At 47.5% G+C, this 20945-nt stretch overlaps 1 pseudogene; it reads left to right on the plus strand.

The window, feature by feature from the left end:
* Positions 1-20945, plus strand: part of LOC136546334 (ABC transporter C family member 3-like) — a 46076-nt pseudogene that overhangs the window by 4397 nt on the left and 20734 nt on the right.

Genomic DNA, 20945 nt, shown 5'->3' on the forward strand with positions numbered 1-20945 from the left:
AGGAGGATCGGTTAGAGGAGAAGCAAGAGAAAGAAGAAAGAAGGCTTAAGAGAGAAGCAAGAAGAAAAAGAAGAGAAAGTAGGAAGAAGGAAGAAGGAGAGAAGGCAACAAGTGCATCATCAAGCATATCAAGTAGTTCCGAAGATGGAGATGATGATGAGTCATACCAAGTGTCGGAGGAGAACAAGAAGGAGAAGAAAGGAAATGGCAAGGCCAACAACAACAAATATGCCGCCGTATTCTTTAACTACTCTTCTATTCCTATGACTAACCATGATCGGAGGTCTTTCATCAATGTGCCCGCGGGCAAGTTACCTCATTTCAATAGGACTAACTTTACCAAGTGGAAGCACTTGATGAGAGTTTATCTTATAGGTCTTCACCCTAGCATTTGGGAGATTGTTTGCAATGGATTTGAGCCACCGATTGATCCTAAGAACCCAACACTAGAAGAGATGAGAATCATTCACCTCAATGGTCAAGCCACTAGTGTGTTGCTTAGTGCTTTGGATGGTGATGAGTACAATAGAGTGATTGGAGTTGATATTGCCAAGCAAATATGGGACACTTTACACCTAGCACATGAAGGGGTTGACAAAGTGAGAAAGACAAGAATTGACTTGTTGATGTCAAAGCTCAACCGGTTTATAATCTTGGATGGAGAGGGGCCACAAGAGATGTTTGATAGGTTGATGACGATGGTGGGCAAGATTAGAGGCTATGGTTGTGATGAGCTAGATGATCACAAAGTTGTCAAGATTATGTTGAAAGCTTATTCGCCTAGAAATGAGACCGTAGTCACTCTAATTAGAGACAAGAAGAAGTTTGAGTACTTCACACCAAATGATATACTTGGGAGGATCTTGACCTTTGACATGCAAAGAGAAGAAGCAAATGAGAGAAAGAAACTTGGAGAATTGCAAGCAAAATTAGAGGGCATCAAGATCAAAGATGTAGCTCTCAAGGTGAACAAATCAAGCAAGTAAGGCTCTACAAGCAAGTCCAAGATCAACCAACAAGCTTCAACTAGCAAGCCCAAAGCAAGGAAGCAAGTTCAAGAAAGAGTAGAGACCACATCATCTTCAAGTGAAGTGAAAATGATGATGATCAATATGAGAAAGTTGATGATGTTGCTTTCTTTATGAAGAGGTATCACAAGGGGCTAAAGAAGCAAGGCTACAAGGTAGTGAAGAGAAGCTTTCTAAATAAGAAAAAGAGGACATGCTATAATTATGGAAGCACCGATCACTTCATTGCCAAGTGTCCATATGAGATCAAGGACAATAAATACAAGAAGGACAAGAAAGAGGAGAAGGCCGATCGTAAAAAGAGCAAGAAGTACATGGGAGAGGCTCACATTGGGCATGAATGGAACTCAACTAAAGAGAGCATAAGTGAAGAGGATGAGAAGGTTGTAACTATTGCTATTCACAACTCATCCCCTACACGAAGGCTTTTCAACGAGACATGTCCGATGATAACTACTACTCCCCTCACATTTATCTCATGGCAAAGGGTGAGAAGGTAAAATTCAAATCAAATGCCAAATCTCTTCCACCTCCTAGTGATATTTCTAGTAGTGATATTAGTGATAGCTCTAGTGATGATGAATCTAGTGATGAAGAAATAAACATGATAACTAAAAATTTGGATGGAAAGACCAAATTATTCATCACTAAGCTAATGGAGGATTTAGAGAGTGTCCAAGCCGAGCTAGAATCTAGAGAAGAGTCTCTTATCCAACAAGAGGATCTCTACATTGCTGGCAAAGAAGCTCTTAAATTAGAGAGAAGTGAGGTGGAATCCTTACGCAAGACTTTGGCCAAAGAGCAAGAGGACCATGCTATTACAAAGAAAGCAAATACAACTCTCAAGAAAAAGTATTGTGACTTGGATGAAAGGCACAAAGAACTTGAGATGAAATATGGCATTTTTTGGGATAGCAACTCACATCTTTCTAAGGCAAAGGAAACCTCTACTGCCTCCACTAGTCAAGGTTGTGGAAAATATTTTAATCTTTATTTGAATGCCTATTCCACTAACCTTGCAAACATGGAGCCTATGAGAAAGGAAATTGCTAGGCTCAATGAAGTCATTAGAAAAGGGTGGATAGGTAAGATCCAATCCAATGATAAGAAGAATGATGAATCAAAAGAGCCACAATTCAAGCAAGGAAGGCATCCTTCAATCAAGCATGGGCGTGGACACACAAAAGGAGCCAAGACAAATGGAAGAAGAATAGTGAATGGCTATGAGTGTGTGTAGTTTGAAAGGAAGGGCAAAATTGGTACATATCAGCCTGCATAGACCGCGGTAGTGTAGCATCCCCGAGCGGAAGTGACGCGGTGAAGGGCGGCAGTGCCGCGCCCCGCAAATATGGGAAGGCTACCAATTCTGCTCCTAATCAAATTAAGCCCAAGAAGAAGGTGTGCCAGGAGAAACATGTTTACCAGAAGCCTAAAGAATTAGTGTGGGCCACCAAAAATAAGTATGCCTATCAACCGAAGACCTATGCACCTCGACAAAACTTGACATCATGCTTTGTTTTGAGGAACAGCAGCAGTGGGAAAGTGGTTGCAAAATATGTTGGAAAGGAAACCAACATATATAGAAATACTTCTATTTGGGTTCCTAAGATTCTTGTGACTAACATGCAAGGCCCCAAGTCAAATTGGGGACCTAAATCTAGCAACTAAACTTGTTTTGTAGGCATACTCCTCCGATGGATCAAGTTGGGTGCTTGATAGTGGATGTATAAATTATATGGCCAGAGAAAGGAGTATGTTCTCATCATATTCCCTGATGACACACTCAAATAAAAATATTGTCTTTGGAGACAATTCAAAAGGGGATGTGATTGGTCTCGGTAAAGTTGCTATAACCCTTGAGCATTCAATTACAAATGTATTACATGTTAATTCGTTGAGTTACAATTTGTTGTCCATTTCTCAATTGTGTGAGATGGGCTATAATTGTCTCTTTTCGGATAAGGGTGTGGAAGTCTTTAGAAGGGAGGATTCCTCTATTGTCTTTACGGGTCAATTAAAGAACATGCTTTACTTAGTTGATTTCAATAAAAGTAAAGCTAAGCTTGAGACTTGTTTAGTGGCAAAATCTAGCATGGGTTGGCTTTGGCATCGCCGACTAGCCCATGTTGGGATGAGGAACTTGGCCAAACTTCTAAAAGATGAACACATTCTTGGACTAACAAATGTTCACTTTGAGAAAGATAGGATTTGTATCAGTTGTCAAGCCAGAAAGCAAGTTAGAGCACCTCACCCACCAAAGAGCATCATGACCACCAAGCAACCATTAGAGCTAATATATATGGATCTCTTTGGACTGGTCGCCTACCTAAGTATCGAGGGTAACAAATATGGTCTTGTTATTATTGATGACTATTCCCGTTTCACTTGGGTATTTTTCTTGCATGACAAGTGCCAAGTTCAAGAGAAGGTGAAGATATTTGTTGGAAGAGTTCAAAAGGAGTTTGGTCTTCCCATAAAAAAAATGAGAAGCGACAATGGGACCGAATTCAAGAATACTCTAGTTGAGGAGTTTCTTGATGAAGAGGGCATCAAGCATGAGTTTTCAACTCCATACACCCCTCAACAAAATGGTGTAGTAGAGAGGAAGAACCGTACACTCATTGACATGGCAAGGACAATGCTAGATGAGTACAAGATGCTGGACATCTTTTGGTGTGATGCCGTCAACACCGCCTGCCTTGCCATCAACCGCCTCTACCTACACAATAAGTTGAAGAAAACTTCATATGAGCTTCTAACCGGTAACAAGCCTAAGGTGTCTTACTTTAGAGTGTTTGGGTGCAAGTGTTTCATACTTAACAAGAAATCCAAAATTTCTAAGTTTACACCTAAAGTTGATGAAGGTTTTCTTCTTGGTTATGGATCAAATAAGCATGCCTACCGTGTCTTCAACAAAACCTCTGAGAGAGTTGAGATTGCGGAAGATGTGACATTTGATGAATCTAATGGCTCTCAAGTAAAGCAAGTTGATTTAAGTGTTGTAGGAAAGGAGGATCCACCATGTGAAGCAATCAAGCAATTGGCTATTGGTGATATTAGACCACAAGAAGAAGTCACTGAAGTGGAGGTTCCTCAAGTTGCTGCTGCACCTATTTTCGCTGACGTACCTGATGCTACACTGCAGCAAGCATTTGTTGCAACTCCAGAGCGTGGCAGTGCCGCACCTACACAGTCAGCAGTAGCTAATTTGACTCCAACTCGAGGACAAAACCTACAACCCATATTTGAGCAAAATAATGATGAAGATCCAGAAGATAAACAAGAGGCCATTGAGCATCCTAGGCTAAGGCAAACAATTCAATAGGATCATCCCGTTGACAACATCTTTGTGAGTCTTCGAAGGGGGTAACAACTCGTTCACATTTAGCAAGCTTTTGACAATTTTACTCATTTATTTCCTCTTTGGAGCCTCTTAAGGTAGAAGAAGCACTTGGAGACCCGGATTGGGTGATGGCCATGCAATAAGAGCTAAACAACTTTGAAAGAAACCAAGTGTGGACTTTAGTGGAACGACCCAATACCAATGCCATTGGTACCAAGTGGGTCTTCCGCAACAAGCAAGATGAGAATGGAGTTGTGACAAGGAACAAGGCAAGGTTGGTTTCTCAAGGTTTCACTCAAGTAGAGGGCTTGGACTTTGAAGAAACATATGCACCAGTGGCAAGACTTGAAGCAATTCGAATGCTTCTAGCCTATGCCGCTCATCATAACTTCAAGCTATATCAAATGGATGTGAAGAGTGCATTTCTCAATGGCCCTATTCAAAAATTTGTCTATGTTGAGCAACCACCGGGCTTTGAAGATCACAAGTTTCCCAACCATGTCTACAAACTCCAAAAGGCGCTCTATGGGCTTAAGCAAGCACCAAGAGCATGGTATGAATGCCTTAAGGAATTCTTGCTTAAATAAGGCTTTGAAATAGGCAAAGCCGATCCTACCATTTTCACTCACAAAGTTGGTAAAGATATATTTGTGTGCCAAATATATGTCAATGACATAATATTTGATAGTACTAATCATTCTTTTTGTGAGGAATTTAGTAGAATCATGACCAAGAGATTTGAGATGTCCATGATGGGTGAATTGAAGTTCTTCCTTGGATTTCGAATCAAGCAAGTGAAGGATGGAACTTTTATTAGCCAAACGAAGTACACCCATGATATGCTCAAGAAGTTTGACATGGTGAATGCCAAGCCTATCAAAACTCCCATGACAACCAATGGACATCTAGATCTCAATGATGAAGAGAAAGCTATGGATACTAAGGTATATCACTTCATGATCGGCTCTCTACTTTATTTGTGCGCATCTAGGCCTGATATTATGCTTAGTGTGTGCATGTGTGCTAGATTTCAAGCTAACCTAAAAGAGTGTCACTTAGTGGCCATTAAAAGAATCTTGAGATATTTAGTGCACACTCCTAACATTGGCTTGTGGTATCCTAAGATCTCTAGGTTTTATCTACTTGGGTATTCGGATTTTGATTACGCCGGTTGCAAAGTAGATCGGAAAAGCACTTCGGGGACATATTAATTCCTTGAACGGTCCCTAGTGTCTTGGAGTTCTAAAAAACAAAATTGTGTAGCCCTTTCCATCACCGAGGCCGAGTATGTTGCAGCTGGTGCATGTTGTGCTCAACTACTTTGGATGAGGCAAACCCTTCAAGATTTTGGATGTCACTTCACAAAAATCCCACTCTTGTGTGACAATAAAAGTGCCATATAGTTAGCCAAGAATCCCATAAGTCACTCAAGAACTAAGCACATAGACATCCGACATTATTTCTTGAGAGACCACGAAGCCAAAGGAGATATCAAAATTCGCCATGTGAGCACCGAAAAGCAACTAGCCGATATCATCACTAAACCTCTTGATGAGTCAAGGTTTTGTGCTTTGTGTAGTGAGCTAAATATACTTGATTTTCATAACATGGTTTGAAATTTAGCATGCCTCTGATTGATCAACTAGTATCTAGGCAAAAGAGTTATGAAAATTTATATTGTGCTTCAAAATGGTTTAGAAAAGGCAACCTATGTATTATGATCATGGTCTATATTGTTTATCTGTTGCTGGTCATGATATATAAGTGATATGTATCCATATCCTATGTAGAGTGAGTCGCTTAGATAGTAGCTAACTCCCACTATTTTGGAGAGTGTGGCAGTGCCGCGCCTTGCGTGCAACAGTGCCTCTCTACGGCTGTGCCGGGCTAGGTGTGCGACAGTGCCGCATTTTGAATCTCTATTAAGATTCGGCCCACAACGGTTTTACTGCGGGTCCCATCTACCTTATCTCTTTACCCAGGCCCACGGTAACTCCCTCTCTCCCTCATTCTCACCCGATGCCAATGCCCGTACCTTCTCTTCCTCTCATCTGGCCGCGTGCTGTCGGTCTCCGGCAATGCCGTGGTGGTTGCCGGCCATCTTCCAATGCCGCCAGTAACTGCTGCTGCTCTTGGCCCGAGTAGTTGCTCTTCTTCCCTCTCCAATCCTCGTTTGAGAAGGTATAACCCTAATCCAACTCGATCTATGCAATGTGAGGTTATTTGTGATGGATTCAGGTTCTTAGTGGTAATATGAACGAGTCAGAGGGAGATTTGATGGACAAATTGAATCAATATGTCAATTCATTGGTGGGGGCGCACAGCACGTGCGGCAGTGCCGCACTCAGGTGCAGCAGTGCCATACCCTACAACTTGAATCTGCACCTGGCTATGACTTTCCACATGATGACTCGATGTATTAATTGGATTTGCTCACCACATGCTCTCTCCCACTCAAATTGTTGCTGCTACTCCCATTCATTGCATGACCTCATGTGTTTTATCTTGAACTGTGAGCTATGAGATCGTGTGGTGATGTGGGAAAACATTTGAAGAATGGATTTGGTAAGAAAGAAGAAGGAGGTCATGAGCTCGTGGAGATGCTGAGTGCGGCAGTGCCGCTCTCAGGGTGCAGCAGTGCCGCACTACCTGAGCAACACTATCGAAGTGGTCTCCCAAGTTCATGATCTAAATCTTTTTTCTTATCAAGACTGTTCTACAGGTGTTTTCTACCTCCCATTAATACAGTTTCTTATCTAGTTTCATTACAATGCATAGATGGAGCATGAAGATGATGACCGTAGAGGAAAGGGGAAGATGGTTGAGGCAACAGACAAGGATCCCCCTCGCCATGGTTTTGGAAGATCAGCAGCAGCTAGCAGTGGTGTAGCTCCAAGGGGTCATGGTGATAGGGGGAGGCGCTAGCAGTACATCAAAGATGAGGAAAGGTGGGAGATGACTGGCCGCACCACGGATGCCTATCCGAACACTCCCCTTTAGTTGACCAAGTTTGACAGATCCTACATCAGAGAGGTTGATAGGGAGATGCTTATGAGAGTACTAGATGACTCTCATCAGCATCCAGTCATCGACTATTCCAAGAGTTGGAAGTTGGTCGAAGAGGCGAGACCGCGAGACAGATAAATCCCTATGTAGTGCGCAAGAATTTGGGCATCGACTATAGGTTTTGGAATGAGTTTCATTCCAACTTATATGCCACTGCTATCCTTGGTGCGAGGAAGACCAAGATAAGGAAGATGCAGTATATTGACTGGGATGAGATACAGAAAAAGGAGGAGCCTAAGTTTGACAAGGTGATCAAGGTCTGTGACCGATGAGCTCTCCGATATCATGAGTTTCTAGTATAACTAGAATGAAGAGGTACTTGCATAGTTCCACGCCATCTACTTCTATGATTAGTCCACTGATGAGATACATTGGATGATGGATGGTTGACACTACCATATTGATTTTGTCACCTTCAGTCAGATTCTGGGTTTTGGGGAAGAGCATCAGACTTACACTCACATTCATGATGAGCCTAGAGCAGAGATCCGTGACATTAGATACATGTGGTGAGACAATAGGGCTGCTGATGGCAACATGAGTGGGCTACATAGTTACTATTACATCCTAAACAACCTCATCAGGAACACTATAAATTCCAAGGATGGAGCAGCCTCGGACATAAATGGATATGTGAGAAATGTGCTAGCTCGCTTTGCTCTAGGAGGGGATAAGTTCAATATCCCTCAGTTTATTTGGCATGAGCTGAGGCTTATTATGGAGGATGGGAGGAAGGGGATGCCCTATGCTCCTTGCCTCATGTTCTTGATTGAGAGGGTCACAGGGATTAACTTTCCAAAAGACGGGATGCACACCGCCTATAAGATTGAGAAGACCCAGCCTGCAGCAGCTAGCCAGGCCACGGGAGGCTCCCATGCTCATGAGGACATTCCTAAGTCCTCTCACTCTAGGTCTTGAAAGGACAACAAGATGAAGAAATTTGGAAAGTGGTTCAAGGCAATTTTTAGCAAATGCACCTATGCAGCTGAGCGAGCCTATGAGACATAGCTAGAGCAACGAGAGCAGCGTGGAGATCACCTTCCACCACTTCCTCCACCACCACCACCTCCACAGTATGACCTTCCTAGTCTTTTAGACATAGACTCAGATGATGACAACAAGGAGGAGTAGTAGGGACGTGATGCGGGCTGGCAGGAGACCCTTGCTGTGTACTCTCAGAGATAGGGGGTGAGACGTTCCAGCCACTTCACTGCCACCACTCACAGATAGGGCCGTGCCTGTATTGACTTCGATGACGAGGATGATGATGATGGCGATGCCAGGACTGCTGCAGGAGGTAGCAGGGCTACTAGAGGTGATGATGTTGATTGGGAGGGCATCCAAGAAGAGGAGTGAGTTTGTTGGTCTTTCTTCTTTTTTCTCTCTTTTTGGTGCTTTATGCCAAAGGGGGAGAAAGTGTTCGTAGCTAGAGCTTCATGTCATATTCGTTGAGAGTAGTCTTCGTTAGGTGGAGAGTTTGAGAGTCGCTCAAAACTCTAATTTGTGTAATAATGCTACCTATTTGACTCTATTTGTATTGGATATGGACATGTATATTTTGTGTGCTTAGTTGTCATCATAATTGTGCTAGATTGTTTATCTTTTCACTCATAATCTGATGTGTGGTGCTTGGTTAACTTGTGTTGTTGCAGTAAGTGCAGCAGTGCCGCACCTTGCTGCTGTAGCAAACTTTGCTATGCATGAAATGTTATTTGCATCATGATTATATCTGTGACATAGTGTGCAGCACCCCACAGGAGGCATGAAAGTAGGGAGAGCCCCAGCACCTTACCTAAAAATGTGAATTTTGGCCTCTATGCCAAAATGGGAATTCAAATCCTAATTCACATATTTAGGAGGAGGCTCTACACCCATGACTCAAAAATCTCAATATTTATTTCATATCTTTTGTAAGCTCTAATTGGATTGTCATCAATCACCAAAAAGGGGGAAATTGAAAGTGCAATCAAGCCCTAATTGTGGGTTTTAGTGATAATGACCATGTAATTAGAGAACTAATGAGATTTATCGAGATGACAAGTAGGGAATTCATGTTCGAGGATGCTACACGAAACGGAGGAGCCCCCAATTACAAATGTACATGTCTTCAAACTTAAAAGGAGGTTTAAATTATTTTATATTTTGAATTTGAGTATAGAAAAAGTCGTACTATGAAGGGGGACACAATGCTTAATCTAATATGTGCTACCAAGTGCTCAAACATACACATGCATCCTTATATTCACAACCAAGACATTCTACACTTCACTCTTACCCTTGCTATCTTGCGTGGTGCGGTACTGCCACACTTGAAGAGAGGCACTGCTGCAACTTAAGTGACCGTTGGGGCTGAGAGGGTATTTATACACATCCTCTTCCTCGCCAACGGCTCTCTTCTGGCTCTGGCTCATTCCAGCTCGTCCAAAATAGAAAAGGAGCTCTCTCTCTCTCTCTCTCCCTCCATTGTTGACCTCAAGCCTCCAAGCAAATCCATTGATTTTCCCATCAATCCTTGAGGAAAAAGGATCCAAAACTCGATTAGAGAGTAGCTCCATTGATTCCCCAACTCTAAAGAGCACTTGGTTTATGTTTTAGCCGGCGGTTGTGTTTGTTACTCTTGGAGCTGGGCTCCTAGCCGGCTCGAGCATCGTCCGTGGAGCTTACCAATTTGTGTGGTAGCCTCGGGAGGTTTATAATCATCTCTTGAAGCTAGTAAACTCACTCCTCATCTCAAGAGTTAAGTCTCTAGACTTGAGAACAAGGAAGGGTTGGAAAGCTCTAAGCCTTAGTGGCTAACCTCAACAACGTGGAGGTAGGCAAACCTTGGTGATTAGCTGAACCATGGGTGTCGGGGACCTAATACCGGGGTACCCCAGAAGGTGAAACCAATAACCACCGAACGTTAAAAACTTCTGGACGTATAAGAGCACCGTTTCATCCCTTGTTCGAATAATAGGAGTTTGGTTCCGCCTCGCCTGACGCCTTTTGAGATAGCTCTGCCTCGCCCGAGGGCTCAGGGTTAGTCTCCGCCTCGCCCGACGCCTTTTGAGATAGCTCTACCTCGCCCGAGGGCTCAGGGTTAGTCTCCGTCTCGCCCGATGCCTTTAGGGCAGGCTCGGTCTTGCCCGAGGGCTGAGGGATAGATTCTGCCTCACTCAACCCCAGAGGGGCAGGGTCGGTCTCGCCCAAGAGATAGGGATTGGTCTTCGTTTCGCCCGACGGCAAGGAACGAGCCTCACCCTGCTCCATATCTAAAGACTGGATTCATCTTACCTAACAACTTCTCCCCGTTCCCTCAAGATGATAGGTACAGGGCGAGACAAGACGTTCGGGTCAACCATGGCTCCAAGGACCATACCCTACGCCCTGGTAGGAAAAGTACTGCCAGGGGATGACGGGATAGGTGCTTTAGACCCTTTCAGGCGCTGCAGAGCCCGAAAGGTTGTACAGGTGCGTGCTCCTCGCCCTGTAGAGTTGTAGGCGCCGCCTTCAGCCCTAGGACACGGAACCCAACGAAGATATATGACAACCACTATGCTCCAGAGAAGGATTTGCTATCTCCATGAACGACGGATATTCCGTCACCACGCTATGGACCCGAGGGAGCGGCGCCCGCTTCCCGACCCCTCAGGTCCGCCAAGTCGGAAGGCCTTGACCACGGCGTTACTCCAGACCCCGACCCCTCGTCCCTCCGATGAAAACTCACAGGAACCAGAAGACGTGCGGAGCAAGGCTGGGAGAGGCTAATAAGTCAAAACCACTATATTACAGCCCATACCCTGCGTAAGGCAGCATTCTGTAATCAACCTGACATTCCACAGAGACATCGACAGTGTTGTAGGCACTTATCTTCCTTCGCACTCATCAGAATGAAGGACCAGGCCAGGTAGACGTGAGCCACAAGATTAGGTAAAGCCCTCATCCTTGTAAAGTCAGCCCCTTCATCTATAAAAGGGGAGGCGCTTCTCCCATAAGGGGGGATTTTTTGACCGAACAATACAAGAACACACACATACACACAGTCAAGCGGCTACGAAGCTCTTGACCTCCTTTCAACCCTTCCATCAAAGACTTGGGACCAGTCCCTCTCTCGATCGTTTGTACCCCTTACTACAGACCGTTTACGGTGCTAATAACACGAGCAGCAACAAACTGGACGTAGGGACATTCGGCCCGAACCAGTATAAATCTTGTGTCCTTTAGCGCACCATTCGAGTCCAACACGCATTACTATAAATTTACTTGCCGGTACTCGTACGAAACACCGACAACGGGATAAATCATTGTGTCACTTGTGCTTGATTTGCGTTACTTGCATGACATATTGTGGTTGAGGTGATTTCTATGGTTTATAGTCGATCTACTTGTGTGTGGTGTTCCTACTACTTCTAGCTCTTAATCTGTGATTGTCATACCTACAGTAAGCTAGGAAATTTCTCCGATCTAAGTTTTTGTTCACGGATTTTGAACTTTGACTCGAAGTTGTCTACAGGTGCGGCAGTGCCGTTGTTCTGGCCCGGCAGTGCCGCAGTCCGGCAGTGCCACCCTCTAGAGCGGTAGTGCCACAGGGTGAATTTAATAAAATTTTGAGTGTTTGTTTTGACAGACCTATTCACCCCCCTCTAGGCCAACCAGAGATCCTACAATTATGATGGCATATAATGGAGCACTTGTTCCACTTATTTTGCTAGCTCAGATAATTTTCCAAGTTCTTCAAATTGGATGCAATTTCTAGATGGCTTGGGTAGCACCAATATCTAAAAATGTGAATCCTCCAAACAGTAGTTTGTAGATGGTAAATGTTTATTTTGCATTAGCAATTGTTAGCTCATTGTTCATCTTCATACGATCACATCTTCTTGTCATGACCGGATGTAAGACTGCTACTATTCTATTTGAGAAAATGCACAACTGCATTTTCTGAGCACCGATGTCTTTCTTTGACTCCACTCCTAGTGGGCGAATCTTGAACAGAGTAAGTACATTCAGAATGTTATTTTTAACGACATATGGAATTAGTGTGTCCTTTGAATGATATTTGCTTTTTTATTATGTTAATGCTGAAAATTGAAACAAATTGTAGGTTTCCACAGATCAAAGCACAGTGGATACAAGAATTTTTGTGTTGGAACCTACCCTGCTGCGTAGCGAGTATAAATGGGAGGTGGATGGGCGAGGCTTGAACGCCCGGCGGCGAGGTGGCGGCGCTGTGCTCGGCACCAAGAACGCGAGTTGCAAGTGAGTGAGAGAGAGCGTGCACAATAGGCTAGGGAGCGAGAGAGAATAACTCAATCTCTGGCTAACCTTCTCATTAACAAAATGTTCCAACTTACATGAAAATCCTAACAACTCATTAGCTAACTTTGAGGGATAACAAATCCAACTAACTAACACTTCCTAATCTCTTGGATCCTAAACTGAAACGCGAAGGCCCAGCGGCGTAGTTGACACGACTACATGGTAACCACGCTCTGGAGCTGCCCGTCACGGTCCCATCCTTCAGCCACTTGTTTTGGCGCGATGATGATAGACCTTTCCTATCCTAACATCTCTCCCTCCTTGATGAACAGCTCATCCTCGAGCTGGAAATCAGGGAAGAGGGCCTTGAACGCGTCCACGGGCTCCCAAGTAGCCTATGCTTCATCCATGCCTACCCAGCGAACAAGCACGTGCCAGACCGTTGTGCAATGGAGGTAGAGCCGGTGGCGCTATCGGGGGCGTGCCACGGAAGGGTTTAAGCACCCCGACATGGAAGACGTCGTGGATATAGACACCCTCTGGCATACGTAGATGGTAGGTGATGGGCCCGATGCGCTCCACCACCTAAAACGGACTGGCAAAGCGAAGGCTGAGCTTGCCGCGGGGCCCGACGATGAGAGACTGGGCCAGACGATGAAGAATGCGTAGCCACACCCAATCATCGATGGCAAACTCAGCGGACGATGATGCCCATCGTAATGCTTCTTGGCATACGCCTGAGCTTGTAGCAGCCAATCACGAACCACAGCCAGGAACACATCGCAATCCTTGAGAAGGGTGTCCACCGTGTTGATCCGCGCCGTACCTACAGTGTAGGGCAGCAACGCGGGCGGTGGCCACCCGTATACTACCTCAAATGGAGTGGTCTGGAGGGCGGAGTGGTAGGAGGTGTTGTAACAATACTCCGCCCAGGGGAGCCATTCTAGCCACGCGCTCGGCTGATCACTAGTAATGCACCGAAGGTACATGACAATCGTCTTGTTCACCACCTCGGACTGGCCATCGGTCTCCGGGTGAAAGGCCGTGCTCATCCTCAGCTAGACGCCAGCGAGCTTGAAGAGGTCACGCCAGATGTGCTCGGTGAACACCAGGTCACGATCACTCACAATCGAGTTTGGGAAGCCGTGGAGGCGGATGATGGCCTCAAAGAACACCTTCACCACTGAGGTAGCCGTGTAGGGATGGCTGAGCATGATGAAGTGTGCATGCTTGGAGAAATGATCCACCATGGTGAGGATAACACTCTTGCCATGGACGCACGGCTGGCCTTCAATGAAATCCATGGCAATGTCCTCCCAGACATGTGTCGGTACATCGAGGGGCTGTAGGAGCCCAGCGGGGTGGATGACTTTGGTCTTGTTGCACTAACACGTCGGGCAGGCACGCACAAACTTGCGCACCAGCCTCCGATTGCGATCAACGACTAACTCTTGGCGTAGGCGGTGTAGCGTTTTCTGTATGCCCTCGTGGCCCGTGGAGCGCGCCTGGAAGACCACGGGGAGGGACGGTGAGGAAGCCAGAATGAAGATGCAGGCACCGCACATGATGAGGCCATCCACCACCCACCACGGCGCGCCGCGATCAGCGACCACCGTGTCACGGAAGGCACGGAGCGCGTCGTCCGCCTACAGTTCATGGCAGATGTCGTCAAAGGGCAAAAGGTGGGACCAGTGATCACGACGAGGGCCATGTCATCATCCCCGTGGCATGATAGGGCATCAGCGACGGTGTTGAGGCAGCCTGGGAGATACTCGACGTCAAAATCATAGCCGAACATCTTACTCACCCACTGATGTTGCGGTAGCGTGGAGAGTCGCTGGTCGAGGAGGAATTTGAGGGCATAGTGATCTATGCGCACGACGAAGTGATGGCCCCAAAGGTACGAGCGCCAGTGATGGACCTCCTGGACGAGCCCAATCAATTCGCGTTCATAAGCGGCGAGCTTGAGGTGGTGCGTTGCGAACGGCCGACTGAAGAACGCCACGGCGTCGCCGCCTTGATGGAGCACCGTCCTAAAATCGGAGCCAGAGGCGTCACATTCCACCATGAAGGGCTTGTCAAAGTCTAGGAGTTGGAGGACTAGTGAGGTGGAGAGCACCTGTTTGAGGCCTTCGAAGGCCGCCGTGGCCTAAGGAGTCCACATTAAGCCCTCCTTCTTGAGCAGTTGCGTTCGAGGGGCGGCGATGGCCCCATAATCCTAGATGAACCGGCGGTAGTACCTCGGCAGCCCTAGGAACCTGCGGAGGCCATGCACCGAGTGGGGTTGCGGCCAGGAGGCGACAGCCTCCACCTTCTGGCGGTCCATGGCGATGCCATCGGCCAAGATCACGTGGCCGAGGTACGCCATCGACGGCTGGGTGAACGAGCGCTTGCTGCGCTTTAGACACAGGTGGTGGTTGTGCAAGGTGAAGAGGACGGCGTTGAGGTGTTGCAGGTGCATCTACCACGATGGGCTATAGATGAGGATGTCATCAAAAAACACCAAGACAAACTTACGTAGGAACGGCCGGAGTACATAGTTCATTAAGCTCTGAAACGTCGCCGGCGTGTTCGTGAGCCCAAATGGCATCACAAGAAACTCGAAGTGGCCTTCATTTTTGCGGAACGCCATTTTCTCCACGTCTTTGGCGTGCACGCGAACCTGATGGTAACCGGAGCGTAGGTCGAGCTTCGTGAAGAAGTGCGCCCCGTGCAGCTCATCAAGCAGCTCCTCCACGACAGGAATCAGGAACTTGTCTTTCATGGTTTGCTGGTTCAAGGCATGATAGTCGACGCAAAATCGCCATGTGCCGTCATGCTTCTTGACAAGGAGGACGGGGGCGGAGAACGCCGACATACTCGGTCAGATAATTCCCTGCTCCAGCATTGCCTTACATTGCGCCTCCAACTCATCCTTCTAGAGCTGGGGGTATCTGTAGGGCCGGACAACCACTGGCGCTGCGTTCGGGAGTAGATGGATTCGATGATCATAGGGGTGGGCGGGAGGGAGACCCTGTGGCTCGGCGAAGACGTCCTCAAAGGAGTGAAGAAGGCGCTTAAGCATGGCTGGCTCATTGCTATGGAGGGCATAAAAATGGTGCATAGACTGGATGTCGTGCCGAGTGGAGCCAATGCCACGCCAAAAGATCCAACGGCCCTGGCACCAGAACGCCATGCACAAGTCGTCGAAATCCCAAAGGATCGGCCCCAAGGTCCAAAGGAAGGTGACGCCGTGGACCATGTCATAGCTATCAATCGGGATGGAGTAGCAGTCGATGTGGAAGATCTCATCGGTGATGCGAATGCTGACATCGTGGGCCAGGCCACGACATGCCATGCGGTCACCATTGGCCACGATCATGCCCGCACCCGGACATGGCTAGTATTGGAGACCCACGCAGCGGGCGATGTCGACGCGGATGAAGTTGTGGGTCGATCTGGAGTCGAGCAGGGCCACAAACTGCTCGTTGTCGATGGTGATGTAGAGTTGCATTGTATCGTCGGTGTGGATTCTGACGATCGCATGAAGGGAAATCATCAGCGTGTCCGGGTCGAACGCCGTGGGCTCGGTCGTCGCGGTCTCGCTCGCCGCGGCCGGTTCCTCATCGTCTTTTGGTTCTTCGACCACATAGTCAAAGACTTCCAAGTAGAACAGATGCGGACACTTGTGGCCACGAACATATGGTTCATCACAATTGTAGCAGAGGTCGAGTTTTCGCCGATCAGCCATCTTGGCTGGTGTGAGTCGCTTGAAGGGTCACGGTGGGGCCGAGGACGACGCCGACTGGGTCCCCATAGCACCCGCAGCTGGTGGCGGCGCGGCGAGTGCAGGCGGGTTGCACCGAGTTGGTCGGGGCAGTGGAGCAGGGAGCGCAAGCGGGGCAACGATGTTGCGGCGCTCATATGCGCGGGCCAAACTCATGGCACGTTTTAGATCTTGTGGATCATGGAGCTCCACATCGATGCGAATGTGCTCCGGCAAGCCTCCAGTGAAGAGATGCGCCAGCTGGTGCGGCGTGAGCCGGCCCGCATGCGCCATCCGCGCCTGGAACGCCTCCCGGTAGGCCGCGACGTTGGCCGGGAATGGCAGGCGGGCTAGATCGGCCAAGTGATTGGTACAGAGGGGTGGGCCGAAGCGTTGGTGGCACAAGCGCTGGAAGTCTTCCCATCCAGGCTCGCCGGCGTCGTGCTCCAGAATGTAGTACCACTGTTGGGCGGTACTCGTGAGGTGGAACGAGGCAAGCCAAACCTTGTCGCCCTCGGGAGTGCGCTGAGCATGGAAGAATCGATCACATCTATTGAGCCAGCCGAGGGGGTCATCCTTGTCGTCGTAAGTTGGGAAGGAGATTTTGTGGTAACGGGGCACGGCCGCAGCCTCAGGGTCTTGCGGCACGTGGGGAAGGGGTGGCGACATGTGCATGGCGGCGGAGGGCAGGGGAAGCGGTGCTTGCATGACGGAGGACAATGATGGTACAGGAGATGGCGAGGGCGGGAAGCAGATTTGTGTGATGGGAACGCCAAACTGCGGCTGCCTCGACTGGGTGACTGCGGCCATGGACGTTGGTATGGCCAGGACGGAGGCCTGGATGGACGGCACAAGTGGCGGCGCGGAGGAGACCTCCGAGATGACTGGGCCCGTGGCTGGGAGCTGCGGAATGCCGCTGTAGCCTGGGAGACCGTACGGGAGGGATGGTGGTGCGGAGGCTGACGGACCACCCTCGACGGCCGCCATGCGCGCGAAAATGTCGCCCATCTAGCGCTGCAGGCCATAGATGGCCGCGGTGAGCGCGTTAAGGGCGTCGGTTGGGATTGCGGTGAGCGGGGGCTGTGGAATGGCAGGTGGCGCGGAGGTGACGATGGCAGTGGTGGTGACGATGGGCGCAGATGGGTTAATGGCTGAAACGACGGAGGCGGGGGTGGTGGTGGTGGGAACGGCGGAAGCTCCAGGTCCAGACATGGCTGATACTAGATTGTTGGAACCTACCCTGCTGCGTAGCGAGTATGAGTGGGGGGTGGATGGGCGAGGCTTGAACGCCCGGCGGCGAGGTGGCGGCGCCGTGCTCGGTGCCGAGAACGCGAGTTGCAAGTGAGAGAGAGAGAGAGCGTGCGCAATAGGTCAGGGAGCGAGAGAGATTAACTCAATCGCTGGCTAACCATCTCATTAACAAAATGTTCCAACTTATATGAAAATCCTAACAACTCATTAGCTAACTTTAAGGGATAACAAATCCAACTAACTAACACTTCCTAATCTCTTGGATCCTGAACTGAAACGCGAACGTCCTGGCGGTGTAGCTGACGCGACTGCGTGGTGACCGCGCTCTGGAGCTGCCCGTCGCGGCCCCATCCTTCAGCCACCTGTCTTGGCGCGACGACGATAGACCTTTCCCACCATACCATTTTGACCTGATGGGCTATCTTCTATTTCCTGCCATTGAGATTCTAGGGACAGTTATTCTGATGTCACATGTTGCATGGCAAGTCTTCATAGTTTTTGTCCCCATTATTATTGCATCACTGTAGTATCAGGTATATTTTATAAATTATAGTTATATTGGTTTTCTATTTTTAAAATTGATGGTGCCTATTTTCTCATTGATGTTCATTAGTTGTATTCGTGAATTACAGTTTTGTGTTTGTTATTATTTTATTCCTGATCATACACTCCCAAATTTTAGCAATACTACATAGATGCTGCTAGAGAGTTGCAAAGGTTGGTTGGAGTTTGCAGAGCCCCCGTACTGCAACATTTTTCTGAATCAATGGCTGGCTCAAATATAATTAGATGCTTTCAAAAGGAAAGCCAATTTATCAGTTATATTGGACATTTGGTGGATAATTTATCTCGGCCAAGTTTGTATAATGCAGCGGCAATGGAATGGTTGTGCTTTTGCTTGGATATGCTTTCATCCTTTGTTTTTTCCTTCACATTGATACTTCTGGTCTCTTCACCAGCTGCTTTAATTGACCCAAGTAAGCATATCATTTCTCTATCAAGATCAATATTGTTCTTACTTCTTAGTGTACTAACATGTTGATAATATTTTGTACAGAGACTGCTGGTCTTGCAGTCACTTATGGACTAAGTCTCAATATGCTACAAGGGTGGGCTATTGCTGTCTTCTGCAGTTCGGAAAATAGAATGATATCAGTGGAAAGAATGTTGCAGTATACGATTATTCCTTCTGAACCACCACTTACAATATCAGAACACCAACCAAATGGACAGTGGCCAACAAAGGGCGAAATTGAGTTTCGTAACCTCCATGTTTGTCTCTTCAACTTTATGCACTATGCATATTCAGTTTGTATAATTGTTATTGTGCTCACATCAGTATTTATGAAACTAGACAGCTCTAGGTATAGTAAATGCTAACTTGTTGCAAAACAATCAATTTCATTATAAGGCATTATTCCAATATTTTTTTGACCATTCAACGGGGTGGGGGTGGGGGGGGGGAGGGGGGGGGAGATTCCCCACCTGATTCTTTTTATTTAATGACTTCCGGCCCTGTTCCAGAATTTACATGGAGAAGGATTTACAAAACGTCAATAATTTACATGGACTGGTTTACTAACTCCTGTAGAAAGAGACACCAGACATCAGATATATGGCGTTGTTTCCTGGGAATTCGAGGGCGCCAGGCTGCAGCATCAAGGCAGCACGCTTGTAGAACTTGTCTTATGGAGAGAGTCTCATTTCGGAAGATGAGAGCATTACGCCGCTTCCACAGCTGCCAGCAACAAAGGGCGAAGAAGGTGCTGTATTGTGTGAGCGGTAAGGCTTGAATCTTGGGCAGGGTGTGCATGGCTTGAGCAGATAAGTCATCCGTGACTGTTAATCCAAGCGCATTCCAGAAGGACCTGGCGAAGGGGCAATGCAGAATGATGTGGTCAGTCGTTTCCTCCCTAGCGCCACAGATTTCACATCCCGGGCTACTGACGATCCTCTTCTTGAACAGGCTTGCACGGCACTGGATTCTTCCTTTTGAGACTAGCCACATGAAAAGTCTGAGGTTGGGTCGGCAGGTTGCTGTCTTGCTTTCAGTAACCTGTAAATAGAAGAGGAGTCCAATTTCCCACGGCCACAGTCAAAATGGGATTTCCTTAGGTCATTGCCTTGGGACAGGGATGTTTGCTCAATGATGGCATTGATTTGTTGAAGCTCGACTGTTGCTTGGTTTGACAATCTTGGAACAAAGGCATTGTCGAGGTTCGACAGTACCGCTTCCCTGACCGAATCCTCCTTGCGAGTGCAGTGACTGTATATTGCCGGAAAACGATCAGCAAGTGCCTCATCCATATGCCAAACATCATTCCAGAAGGATGTAGCGGAACCGTCCTTGATGGAGACCGTGGTCAAAGCCTGGTATAGCGGTAGAATCGACCGCAACATGTCCCAATGGTGTCCCTGCAAATCGCCCTTCAGAGTAGCCAAATCGGCGTGTTGACGAACCCAAGCTCCCCAAGCCGAGCTATCAGAGCAGTGTAGGCTATGAATCAGTTTGAGTAGAAGGCAGATGTTTTGGGTGCCAAAATCCTTGATGCCAATGCCCCCGAGATCTTTGGTTGTGCAGCATTTTTCCCAGGCCACTAGGCATTTAGCTGACGATGTTTGGGCCTCCCCTGCCCACATAAAGGCTCTTCTTCTTTTGTCGATCTCTTTGATGATGGCCGGCGGGATACTTAGGGCAGACATTGCATAGACAAGTTGGCTATCAAGCACAGAATTGACGAGCACAACTCTTCCCATAGTGTTCAGCAAGGAGGCCTGCCAGGAAGAGAGGAAGGAATCTGTTCTTTCGATATAATTGTTGAAAGCTGATGCCGGGAGCTTGGATGCCGAAAGAGGAAGTCCCAAGTAGTTTTGGGGAAAGGATTCCAGTCGGCAGCCCAAGGTGTCAACACATTGTTGAAGTAAGTCTGGTTCCAAGTGCAGGGGTACCATAGTGCTCTTATGGTAATTGATGGAAAGTCCAGTTGCATCAGAGAACAAACCAAGGACTTCTTTCAGGCATTGCACATCACCTAGGTTCCCCCTGAGAACGATCAGGGTGTCGCCCGCATATTGAAGTGTCACACACCCAGCATCCCTAACAATTGGATGTCTGATCTCGCTTGGTCTCCTGACGGATCAAAGCCTGCAGAGTTTCGGCAACCAAAAGAAAAAGGTACGGAGAAAGCGGATCTCCTTGCCTTAACCCTCGTCTGCAGTTGATCCACGGACCCGGGACACCGTTGAGCAGGATAGCTGATTTTGATGACTCTAG

This window comes from Miscanthus floridulus, chromosome 3, assembly GCF_019320115.1.
Source record: "Miscanthus floridulus cultivar M001 chromosome 3, ASM1932011v1, whole genome shotgun sequence".
NCBI classification, from domain to species: Eukaryota; Viridiplantae; Streptophyta; class Magnoliopsida; order Poales; family Poaceae; genus Miscanthus; species Miscanthus floridulus.